We start from the raw sequence: 13,354 nt of genomic DNA, 5'->3' as shown, positions 1-13,354 counted from the left end.
TCCTCATCTCCAGCATTTTGACCATATTTGTCAAGTCATTATCAGGCCTAAGCCTGGCTCTGTTGTTGGCATGGCTGCTGCATGCCACAACCATTATATCAATTAGAGCAAACAGAAGCAGGCCCTAATTAGTCCAGATAAAAAAAATTAGAGGTAACACATTACACATACCAGAAGTCCAGCCACAATATCATGGCAAGCGGATATCGAAAGAACAGCAACCACAATCAGAGGCTCGGGATAGACCAAATGCAGCGATCGTGTTGTCACTACCGGTGGAGGCGGCATCACAAATTGTGTTTTTACTTGTTGAGTACTAACACTACCCTGAACATATTTTTGAAAAAAAAAATACTACCCTAAACATTCATCGTCTTACATGTGTCTCTATGTGGCTGATCATGTCTCCTTGAGCCTCAACCAACACTGCCATATCCAGGAATATCTACAAGCCAAAACCCAGGAAAGGAAATCCCTTCGATTCACATATGCATGCATGGTAGGTGTCAAGTGTCAACTATAAAATAAATTGCAAAAGAGCTTGTGCATTAAAACAGTATAACCTTCTGCAACTCCAGAAGCTTCCTCTCTAGATCTCTTACAGCATCATGCTGCTCCTGTATCTCAACAACAGTATCCAATATCTGCAACATGGATGAAAAATTATCATCCTGAGATTTCGATGTGTTTTTCCCACAAGTGTCCAGATCATGACCAAGTTATAACTCATATATACCTGGGCTCTCCCCTGCTTCTGAACTGCATCTTTGAAAATCTGCTCACTTCTTCCTGTCTCGATTAAACCATCAATTGCCCGCAGGTTCCAAAGTTACAAAGGAGGCACACTGTAAGAAAGATAAACAATAGAAAGAAAAAAGCACAAATTTAACCATAGAAAAAAATGTTGCCACTATACCTCTTCATCAAGGCGATTACCAGTTACAGTGAATACCCTTCTTTCAACGACTTCCCGGTATTCCTGCCCGATTGATTCTCTCATTACCTGCATCCGAGGGTAACAACACCGAATCACACACATTATACTATTCTATCTTCAGAGATATCAGGCTGATAGCTTCTATCAATAATCTACCATAATGGTTAAGAAGCATTTGTGTAAAGTTACTCAAAGTCCAGAGGACAATTGGCAAAAACATACTCGCTCCGTCCCAAAATAAGTGTCTCAAGCTTAGCACAACTTTTTTCTAAAGTTAGTACAAAGTTGAGACACTTATTTTGGGACGGAGGGGGTAGTTGAGTAGTATCTTTCTTTTACTTTCTAGAACATATAAGCATCAGCGAAGTAACTTGCACCCTGCTAGATGTTCAGAATTCATATGGGTTCTAGACTGGATGGCTCATAGACATGGCAAAGTAGGGTGGTTTCTCCCTGCTGCTGCTCTATGAGGGCATATCAAATCAAATAGCCCTAGTAGTAAACAGAAATAAGGACTGGTTTTAACTTTTTGTGCATGTATCTAAAGAAAAGATTAGAGGGAACATTTATTCATAGATAGAAGAGGAAAGTCATCACATACATATCAATTTGAACATTTCCAGTTGAAAACAATACCTGAAATCATCCATCTGTTCCTTCATTTTCTTTTTCACTGCTCTGTAGAGAGAGAACAGTAAGCAGAGTGAACAAGGACTAATTCATGCATGCAAGAAGAGACCGGAAACAAAAATTGACAGAAAATTAATTTACCAAATAGTATGTTCCCTTGATCGATCTACCGCAGAGCCCTTTCCTCATCCAGGTTTCTGCCTGTTAGGTAAGTTCTGTAGCACAACACAGGGGCAAGCATCAGACCATAAGCAGATACAGCTAGGAAAGAATAACACAGACACAAGCAAGGTTAAGTGAAAGCATACATACGCAGCAGGTGATCAGCTAAGACAACTATTTGCGTACCAATCAATGTAAAAATACAACCTTTGTTCATTGTAGCAATAATATGGTGCCAGTTTAAAGTACTTGTACCAGGAAAGAAAACACAGACCATCTTATATTTTTCAGATCTCTGAAAGTAAAAAACCAACAGGTGCAAGAATCGGAACAAAGAATAGTGTAATCCACACTTTTCTTCATAACTGCCCGAAGAACATACCATCGAACACCTTCCGTGCACGCTCCAGATCACCTGGCCGCAGCCCAGGATCAGCGTGCTGAAGGAGTAGAGGTCTAGAACGACGCACTCGTTGACCCGGGCATTGTGGATCACCCTGGCCATGGCCCCATGGCCGCGCAGCAATCCGGACCTGAGCCGCTGCATGCCAGTGGTCAATTCCTCCCCATTGACGACCCCAACGCAAGGATGATCCACCTTGTGTTGAGCCCTCCTCCGCCTCCTCCACTGCCAGTACGTGGACATGAACTCGTGATCGCATTCGTCCCTCTCATGGGCGACCGGATTGACGGGAGACACGGTGGTCGCGTGCCCGAGCGGCACGTGTTGTTGACTCGTCGTTCGTGGCAGCTTGACTCCCGCGTCCATCCCTCCAACCTCTCCTTCCCGAGCTCGTCATACTCCCTGCCGTCTTCCCCCAATCACGGCCTTCAGCAGCGCCATCTCCCGCCCCTTCCGTCGGAGCAGATGCAGCGGCGCCCGCGAGCTCACATTCTCGTTCAAGGCAAAATCGACCGGGCGGCCGGCAGATCCAACCATGGAAACCATGCAAGGGGGTGGGGGTGGCGGGGGATGGGCCAGCGGCGCGCGGCCGCGGGGGCGTGGCGTGGCAGGAGGCGGCGGTGTGCTGGAGTCGGAGATAGGATTGGGAGGCAGGGTTGTGAGGGTGTTTTCTTTTATCTCGGCCATACCGGTTCGGCTGACTTATTTAAAATACTGCGGATCGAATACCAAAAGACACAGGGAATATTTTGCAAAAACGCCGCGACGGTAAGCCCGAGGACTCAATCCGTGCTTTATTATTGGGCGCTGTACTCCCGCGGCCACGCAACAGCGGTTGAGGTGGGGTTCGGCGCTGGATCAAGGTGGCGGCGTCTTTCACGAGCTCGGGCAGGGCATCCATGGCCGGAGCGCCGGAGCACCGGCGACACGTGGACTTGGGGACCCCGGAGACGGCGCTGGAGGTGTGGATCCAGTGTGAAGGTGGGGTTCGGCGTCGAATCAAGGTGGCGGCTGAAGGAAATATGCCCTAGAGGCAATAATAAAGTTATTATTTATTTCCTTATAATCATGATAAATGTTTATTATTCATGCTAGAATTGTATTAACCGGAAACATAATACATGTGTGAATACATAGACAAACAAAGTGTCACTAGTATGCCTCTACTTGACTAGCTCGTTAATTAAAGATGGTTATGTTTCCTAACCATGAACAATGAGTTGTTATTTGATTAACGGGATCACATCATTAAGAGAATGATCTGATTGACATGACACATTCCATTAGCTTAGCACCCGATCGTTTAGTATGTTGCTATTGCTTTCTTCATGACTTATACATGTTCCTATAACTATAAGATTATGCAACTCCCGTTTACCGGAGGAACACTTTGGGTACTACCAAACGTCACAACGTAACTGGGTGATTATAAAGGAGTACTACAGGTGTCTCCAAAGGTACATGTTGGGTTGGCGTATTTCGAGATTAGGTTTTGTCACTCCGATTGTCGGAGAGGTATCTCTGGGCCCTCTCGGTAATGCACATCACTTAAGTCTTGCAAGCATTGCAACTAAATGAGTTAGTTGCGGGATGATGTATTACAGAACGAGTAAAGAGACTTGCCAGCAACGAGATTGAACTAGGTATTGGAATACCGACGATCGAATCTCGCGCAAGTAACATACCGATGACAAAGGGAACGACGTATGTTGTTATGCGGTCTGACCGATAAAGATCTTCGTAGAATATGTAGGAGCCAATATGGGCATCCAGGTCCCGCTATTGGTTATTGACTGGAGACATGTCTCGGTCATGTCTACATTGTTCTCGAACCCGTAGGGTCCGCACGCTTAAGGTTACGATGACAGTTTTATTATGAGTTTATGCATTTTGATGTACCGAAGGTTGTTCGGAGTCCCGGATGTGATCACGGACATGACGAGGAGTCTCGAAATGGTCGAGACGTAAAGATTGATATATTGGAAGCCTATATTTGGACATCGGAATCGTTCCGGGTGAAATCGGCATTTTTCCGGAGTACCGGGGGGTTACCGGAACCCCCCTGGGGGTTTATTGGGCCCACATGGGCCTTGAGGGAGAAGAGAGAAGGAGGCAAGGGGTGGCCGCGCGCCCCTCCCCTTCCTAGTCTGAATAGGACAAGGGAAGGGGGGCGGCGCCCCCTCTTTCCTTCCTCTCTTCCACCTCTTTTCCCTCTCTCCTTGTCCAACTAGGAGTCCTACTCCCGATGGGAGTAGGACTCCCCCTTGGCGCGCCCACCTTGGCCGGCCGCCCCCTCTCCCTGGCTCCTTTATATACTGAGGCAAGGGGCACCCCAGAAACACACAAGTTGATCCACATGATCTATTCCTTAGCCGTGTGCGGTGCCCCCTTCCACCATAGTCCTCGATAATATTGTAGCGGAGTTTAGGCGAAGCCCTGCTGCAGTAGTGCATCAAGATCGTCACCACGCCGTCGTGCTGACGGAACTCTTCCCCGACACTTTGCTGGATCGGAGTCCGGGGATCGTCATCGAGCTGAACATGTGCTAGAACTCGGAGGTGCCGTAGTTTCGGTGCTTGATCGGTCGGATCGTGAAGACGTACGACTACATCAACCAAACGCTTCCATTGTCGATCTACTAGGTATGTAGATCATACTCCCCCCTCGTTGCTATGCATCACCATGATCTTGCGTGTGCGTAGGAAATTTTTTGAAATTACTACGTTCCCCAACAGTGGCATCCGAGCCTAGGTTTTATATGTTGATGTTACATGCACGAGTAGAACACAAGTGAGTTGTGGGCGATACAAGTCATACTGCCTACCAGCATGTCATACTTTGGTTCGGCGGTATTGTTGGACGAGACGACCCGGACCAACATTACGCGTACGCTTACGCGAGACCGGTTCTCCCGACGTGCTTTGCACATAGGTGGCTTGCGGGCGACTGTCTCTCCAACTTTAGTTGAACCAAGTGTGGCTACGCCCGGTCCTTGTGAAGGTTAAAACGGAGTCAAATTGACAAACTATCGTTGTGGTTTTGATGCCTGGGTGAGATTGGTTCTTACTTAAACCCGTAGCAGCCACGTAAAACTTGCAACAACAAAGTAGAGGACGTCTAACTTGTTTTTGCAGGGCATGTTGTGATGTGATATGGTCAAGACATGATGCTGAATTTTATTGTATGAGATGATCATGTTTTATAACCGAGTTATCGGCAACCGGCAGGAGCCATATGGTTGTCGCTTTATTGTATGCAATGCAATCGCGATGTAATGCTTTACTTTATCACTAAACGGTAGCGATAGTCGTAGAAGCACAAGCTTGGCGAGACGACAACGATGCTACGATGGAGATCAAGGTGTCACGCCGGTGACGATGGTGATCACGACGGTGCTTCGGAGATGGAGATCACAAACACAAGATGATGATGGCCATATCATATCACTTATATTGATTGCATGTGATGTTTATCCTTTTATGCATCTTATCTTGCTTTGATTGACGGTAGCATTATAAGATGATCTCTCACTAAATTATCAAGAAGTGTTCTCCCTGAGTATGCACCGTTGCGAAAGTTCTTCGTGCTGAGACACCACGTGATGATCGGGTGTGATAGGTTCTACGTTCAAATACAACGGGTGCAAAATAGTTGTACACGCGGAATACTCAGGTTATACTTGACGAGCCAAGCATATACAGATATGGCCTCGGAACACGGAGACCGAAAGGTCGAGCGTGAATCATATAGTAGATATGATCAACATAACGATGTTCACCATTGAAAACTACTCCATCTCACGTGATGATCGGTTATGGTTTAGTTGATTTGGATCACGTGATCACTTAGAGGATTAGAGGGATGTCTATCTAAGTGGGAGTTCTTTAATTAATTTGACTAATTGGACTTAAATTTATCATGAACTTAGTACCTGATAGTATCTTGCTTGTTTATGTTTGATTGTAGATAGATGGCTCGTGCTGTTGTTCCGTTGAATTTTAATGCGTTCCTTGAGAAAGCAAAGTTGAAAGATGATGGTAGCAATTACACGGACTGGGTCCGTAACTTGAGGATTATCCTCATTGCTGCACAGAAGAATCACGTCCTGGAAGCACCGCTGGGTGCCAGGCCTGCTGCAGGAGCAACGCCGGATGTTATGAACGTCTGGCAGAGCAAAGCTGATGACTACTCGATAGTTCAGTGTGCCATGCTTTACGGCTTAGAACCGGGACTTCAACGACGTTTTGAACGTCATGGAGCATATGAGATGTTTCAGGAGTTGAAGTTAATATTTCAAGCAAATGCCCGGATTGAGAGATATGAAGTCTCCAATAAGTTCTATAGCTGCAAGATGGAAGAGAACAGTTCTGTTAGTGAGCATATACTCAAAATGTCTGGGTATAATAATCACTTGATTCAATTGGGAGTTAATCTTCCAGATGATTGCGTCATCGACAGAATTCTCCAATCCCTGCCACCAAGCTACAAGAGCTTCGTGATGAACTATAATATGCAACGGATGAATAGGACTATTCCCGAGCTCTTCGCGATGCTGAAAGCTGCGGAGGTAGAAATCAAGAAGGAGCATCAAGTGTTGATAGTCAACAAGACCACTAGTTTCAAGAAAAAGGGCAAAGGGAAGAAGAAGGGGAACTTCAAAAAGAACGGCAAGCAAGTTGCTGCTCAAGAGAAGAAACCCAAACCTGGACCTAAGCCTGAAACTGAGTGCTTCTATTGCAAGTAGACTGGTCACTGGAAGCGGAACTGCCCCAAGTATTTGGCGGATAAGAAGGATGGCAAGGTGAACAAAGGTATATGTGATATACATGTTATTGATGTGTACCTTACTAATGCTCGCAGTAGCACCTGGGTATTTGATACGGGTTCTGTTGCTAATATTTGCAACTCGAAACAGGGACTACGGATCAAGCGAAGATTGGTTAAGGACGAGGTGACGATGCGCGTGGGAAACGGTTCCAAAGTCGATGTGATCGTAGTCGGCATGCTACCTCTACATCTACCTTCGGGATTAGTATTAGACCTAAATAATTGTTATTTGGTGCCAGCGTTAAGCATGAAAATTATATCTGGATCTTGTTTGATGCGAGACGGTTATTCATTTAAATCAGAGAATAATGGTTGTTCTATTTATATGAGTAATATCTTTTATGGTCATGCACCCTTGAAGAGTGGTCTATTCTTGTTGAATCTCGATAGTAGTAACACACATATTCATAATGTTGAAGCCAAAAGATGCAGAGTTGATAATGAGAGTGCAACTTATTTGTGGCACTGCCGTTTAGGTCATATCGGTGTAAAGCGCATGAAGAAACTCCATACTGATGGACTTTAGGAACCACTTGATTATGAATCACTTGGTACTTGCGAACCATGCCTCATGGGCAAGATGACCAAAACACCGTTCTCCGGTACTATGGAGAGAGCAACAGATTTGTTGGAAATCATACATACAGATGTATGTGGTCCGATGAATATTGAGGCTCGTGGCGGATATCGTTATTTTCTCACCTTCACAGATGATTTGAGCAGATATGGGTATATCTACTTAATGAAACATAAGTCTGAAACATTTGAAAAGTTCAAAGAATTTCAGAGTTTGAAAATCATCGTAACAAGAAAATAAAGTTTCTATGATCTGATCGTGGAGGAGAATATTTGAGTTACGAGTTTGGTATACATTTGAAAAATTGTGGAATAGTTTCACAACTCACGCCACCCGGAACACCACAGCGTAATGGTGTGTCCGAACGTTGTAATCGTACTTTACTAGATATGGTGCGATCTATGATGTCTCTTACTGATTTACCGCTATCGTTTTGGGGGTACGCTCTAGAGACAGCCGCATTCACGTTAAATAGGGCACCATCAAAATCCATTGAGACGACGCCTACTGTGGTTTGGCAAGAAACCAAAGTTGTCATTTCTGAAAGTTTGGGGCTGCGATGCTTATGTGAAAAAACTTCAACCTGATAAGCTCGAACCCAAATCGGAAAAAATGTGTCTTCATAGGATATCCAAAGGAAACTATTGGATACACCTTCTATCACAGATCCGAAGGCAAGACTTTTGTTGCTAAGTTCGGAAACTTTCTAGAGAAGGAGTTTCTCTCGAAAGAAGTGAGTGGGAGGAAAGTAGAACTTGACGAGGTAACTGTACCTGCTCCCTTATTGGAAAGTAGTGCATCACAGAAAACTGTTTCTGTGACACCTACACCAGTTAGTGAGGAAGCTAATGATGATGATCATGAAACTTCAGAACAAGATACTACTGAACATCGTAGATCAACCAGAGTAAGATCCGCACCAGAGTGGTATGGTAATCCCGTTCTGGAAGTCATGCTACTAGATCATGATGAAACTACGAACTATGAAGAAGCGATGGTGAGCCCAGATTCCGCAAAGTGGCTTGAAGCCATGAAATCTGAGATGGGATCCATGTATGAGAACAAAGTATGGACTTTGGTTGACTTGCTCGATGATCGGCAAGCAATTGAGAATAAATGGATCTTCAAGAAGAAGACGGACGCTGACGGTAATATTACTATCTACAAAGCTCGACTTGTCGCAAAAGGTTTCCGGCAAGTTCAAGGGATTGACTACGACGAGACATTCTCACCCGTAGCGATGCTTAAGTCTGTCCGAATCATGTTAGCAATTTCTGTATTTTATGATTATGAAATTTGGCAGATGGATGTCAAAACTGCATTCCTGAATGGATTTCTGGAAGAAGAGTTGTATATGATGCAACCAGAAGGTTTTGTCGATCCAAAGGGAGCTAACAAAGTGTGCAAGCTCCAGCGATCCATTTATGGACTGGTGCAAGCCTCTCGGAGTTGGAATAAACGCTTTGATAGTGTGATCAAAGCATTTGGTTTTATACAGACTTTTGGAGAAGCCTGTATTTACAAGAAAGTGAGTGGGAGCTCTGTAGAATTTTTGATATTATATGTAGATGACATATTATTAATTGGAAATGATATAGAATTTCTGGATAGCATAAAGGGATACTTGAATAAGAGTTTTTCAATGAAAGACCTCGGTGAAGCTGCTTACATATTAGGCATTAAGATCTATAGAGATAGATCAAAACGCTTAATTGGACTTTCACAAACAACATACCTTGACAAAATTTTGAAGAAGTTCAAAATGGATCAAGCAAAGAAAGGATTCTTGCCTGTGTTACAAGGTGTGAAATTGAGTAAGACTCAATGCCCGATCACTGCAGAAGATAGAGAGAATATGAAAGATGTTTCCTATGCATCAGCGATAGGATCTATCATGTATGCAATGCTGTGTACCAGACCTGATGTGTGCCTTGCTATAAGTCTAGCAGGGAGGTACCAAAGTAATCCAGGAGTGGATCACTGGACAACGGTCAAGAACATCCTGAAATACCTGAAAAGGACTAAGGATATGCTTCTCGTATATGGAGGTGACAAAGAGCTCATCGTAAAAGGTTACGTTGATGCAAGCTTTGACACTGATCCGGACGATTCTAAATCACAAACCGGATACGTGTTTACATTAAACGGTGGGGCTGTAAGTTGGTGCAGTTCTAAACAAAGCGTTGTAGCGGGATCTACATGTGGAGCGGAGTACATAGCTGCTTCGGAAGCAGCAAATGAAGGAGTCTGGATGAAGGAGTTCATATCCGATCTAGGTGTCGTACCTAGTGCATCGGGTCCAATGAAAATCTTCTGTGACAATACTGGTGCAATTGCCTTGGCAAAGAAATCCAGATTTCACAAAAGAACCAAGCACATCAAGAGACGTTTCAATTCCATCTGGGATCTACTCCAGGTGGGAGACATAGAGATTTGCAAGATACATACGGATCTGAATATTGCAGACCCGTTGACTAAGCCTCTTCCACGAGCAAAACATGATCAGCACCAAGGCTCCATGGGTGTTAGAATCATTACTGTGTAATCTAGATTATTGACTCTAGTGCAAGTGGGAGACTGAAGGAAATATGCCCTAGAGGCAATAATAAAGTTATTATTTATTTCCTTATAATCATGATAAATGTTTATTATTCATGCTAGAATTGTATTAACCGGAAACATAATACATGTGTGAATACATAGACAAACAAAGTGTCACTAGTATGCCTCTACTTGACTAGCTCGTTAATCAAAGATGGTTATGTTTCCTAACCATGAACAATGAGTTGTTATTTGATTAACGGGATCACATCATTAAGAGAATGATCTGATTGACATGACCCATTCCATTAGCTTAGCACCCGATCATTTAGTATGTTGCTATTGCTTTCTTCATGACTTATACATGTTCCTATAACTATGAGATTATGCAACTCCCGTTTACCGGAGGAACACTTTGGGTACTACCAAACGTCACAACGTAACTGGGTGATTATAAAGGAGTACTACAGGTGTCTCCAAAGGTACATGTTGGGTTGGCGTATTTCGAGATTAGGTTTTGTCACTCCGATTGTCGGAGAGGTATCTCTGGGCCCTCTCTGTAATGCACATCACTTAAGCCTTGCAAGCATTGCAACTAAATGAGTTAGTTGCGGGATGATGTATTACAGAACGAGTAAAGAGACTTGCCAGCAACGAGATTGAACTAGGTATTGGAATACCGACGATCGAATCTCGCGCAAGTAACATACCGATGACAAAGGGAACGACGTATGTTGTTATGCGGTCTGACCGATAAAGATCTTCGTAGAATATGTAGGAGCCAATATGGGCATCCAGGTCCCGCTATTGGTTATTGACTGGAGACATGTCTCGGTCATGTCTACATTGTTCTCGAACCCGTAGGGTCCGCACGCTTAAGGTTACGATGACAGTTTTATTATGAGTTTATGCATTTTGATGTACCGAAGGTTGTTCGGAGTCCCGGATGTGATCACGGACATGACAAGGAGTCTCGAAATGGTCGAGACGTAAAGATTGATATATTGGAAGCCTATATTTGGACATCGGAATCGTTCCGGGTGAAATCGGCATTTTTCCGGAGTACCGGGGGGTTACCGGAACCCCCCTGGGGGTTTATTGGGCCCACATGGGCCTTGAGGGAGAAGATAGAAGGAGGCAAGAGGTGGCCGCGCGCCCCTCCCCTTCCTAGTCCGAATAGGACAAGGGAAGGGGGGCGGCGCCCCCTCTTTCCTTCCTCTCTTCCACCTCTTTTCCCTCTCTCCTTGTCCAACTAGGAGTCCTACTCCCGATGGGAGTAGGACTCCCCCTTGGCGCGCCCACCTTGGCCGTCTGCCCCCTCTCCCTGGCTCCTTTATATACTGAGGCAAGGGGCACCCCAGAAACACACAAGTTGATCCACGTGATCTATTCCTTAGCCGTGTGCGGTGCCCCCTTCCACCATAGTTCTCGATAATATTGTAGCGGAGTTTAGACGAAGCCCTGCTGCAGTAGTGCATCAAGATCGTCACCACGCCGTCGTGCTGACGGAACTCTTCCCCTACACTTTGCTGGATCGGAGTCCGGAGATCATCATCGAGCTGAACGTGTGCTAGAACTCGGAGGTGCCGTAGTTTCGGTGCTTGATCGGTCGGATCGTGAAGACGTACGACTACATCAACCAAACGCTTCCGTTGTCGATCTACTAGGTATGTAGATCATACTCCCCCCTCGTTGCTATGCATCACCATGATCTTGCGTGTGCGTAGGAATTTTTTTGAAATTACTACGTTCCCCAACAGCGGCCTCGTTCACGAGCTCGCGTAGGGCATCCATGGCCGGAGGGCCGGAGCACCGCGGGCGGGCAGGCCGGCGAGACGCGGGTCCAATCCTACGCCGGTAGCTGCTCTGCCTTCCCCTTATTTTTTAAGTGCTTTGAACCCGACGGAGTTAATCCGTGATCAACGCTTTAGTACCACCTCATGTATATATTTTAAATTCAAACTCAAAGCGTAAATTCACGAGAAGAAAGCGTATTGTGACGGTGAACCCACGGAGTCAATCCGTGCTTTATTATTAGGGATAGATAAGCAGTTATGCAAAATATGTGCCTCAGCCATGAGAAATACGCTCTCGAGTATAGGTGCACCATATATGGGAAATAGATGCTAACTTAAAAATCAAATAATTCTGTAATTTTTTTCGGGAACAAATTTAACCTTTGTTGTACTTGTCTAAGAAGTTTCATCAAGAAAGAACTTGGGTAGACTCTAGGGGGGGAAATTCAAGGACAAAAAGCATGAATAGTAGTAGTAACTTGTAGTAGTGTTGATTTTATTTTTTCACCCAGAAGACCATTAAAGTCATTCGTGGCTAAACTTTGTATACGATTACACCAGAAGGTCAAGTTTGTTTCTCAAAAAGTTATATAATTTACTGACTGTTTTTAAAATCACCTTTTTTTCATATATGGTGCCAAAGGTGCTTGTCCGCCCCTGGAAATACCCTTTCAGAATGAATGAAAATTGACTCAAACGGTACTGTTTATGTCTGCAGATCTGCTTTTCTCCATGATCAATTATTTCGTTCAGTTTTGAGTACGCTGGGAAGGTCATCTTTCCTGTTCACTTATGTATGTGTGCTTTGATTCGATACCTGAGTCGACAAGCCTTCACTTTGTTTTATGATCTGCATGTGGTATTAAGTTATCGCTGATACATGTAGCTAGTATGAATAGCAACGATGAGCCAACAATGGCCTGCGTTGCAAGATGGAGAAACTGACCATATCTGACACCCAAGATCATATTCTTTTGAGAACACGCCATAGCAAAGCATATGAATCCATCTAAAAGAGTCGTCCCCATTATTTTTAATTATCTTAACATGCATGTTTTCACATCATCAGAATTGTTGTTGCCGTGAGATGAACTATGCATGTGAACCTTGAACGCCGTCATATCCCTCGCGATCTGATCTGCACGCTTTGCAGTGGTGCCCCGGAGACGACACACCACATCATTGTAACCTGGGCATTCTCGGTTGCAGCTGTGGATCAAGACGGCACAGTCACTGAGAGCATCTCTAGCAGAGCTCATAAAATCCCGACCCGCATAAGCCGTTTACAGGTCGACGAAAATCTCATTTGCGGGTTGATAACGTGTGCGGCAGAACAAAAACCGTATATGAAACTGGATAATTTGAAAAAAAAAGTTTCACGAGAGAAATTGCAACCATAGTAGTTCATCATATACTACATATACTACATGATCATACACTAATTCATTACAAACACTAGTTCATATTACATACTACATTCA

The sequence above is a fragment of the Triticum dicoccoides genome, chromosome 1A (assembly GCF_002162155.2).
Source record: "Triticum dicoccoides isolate Atlit2015 ecotype Zavitan chromosome 1A, WEW_v2.0, whole genome shotgun sequence".
NCBI classification, from domain to species: Eukaryota; Viridiplantae; Streptophyta; class Magnoliopsida; order Poales; family Poaceae; genus Triticum; species Triticum dicoccoides.
The sequence above is the reverse complement of the archived record's forward strand: the minus strand, read 5'-3'. Positions refer to the sequence as shown.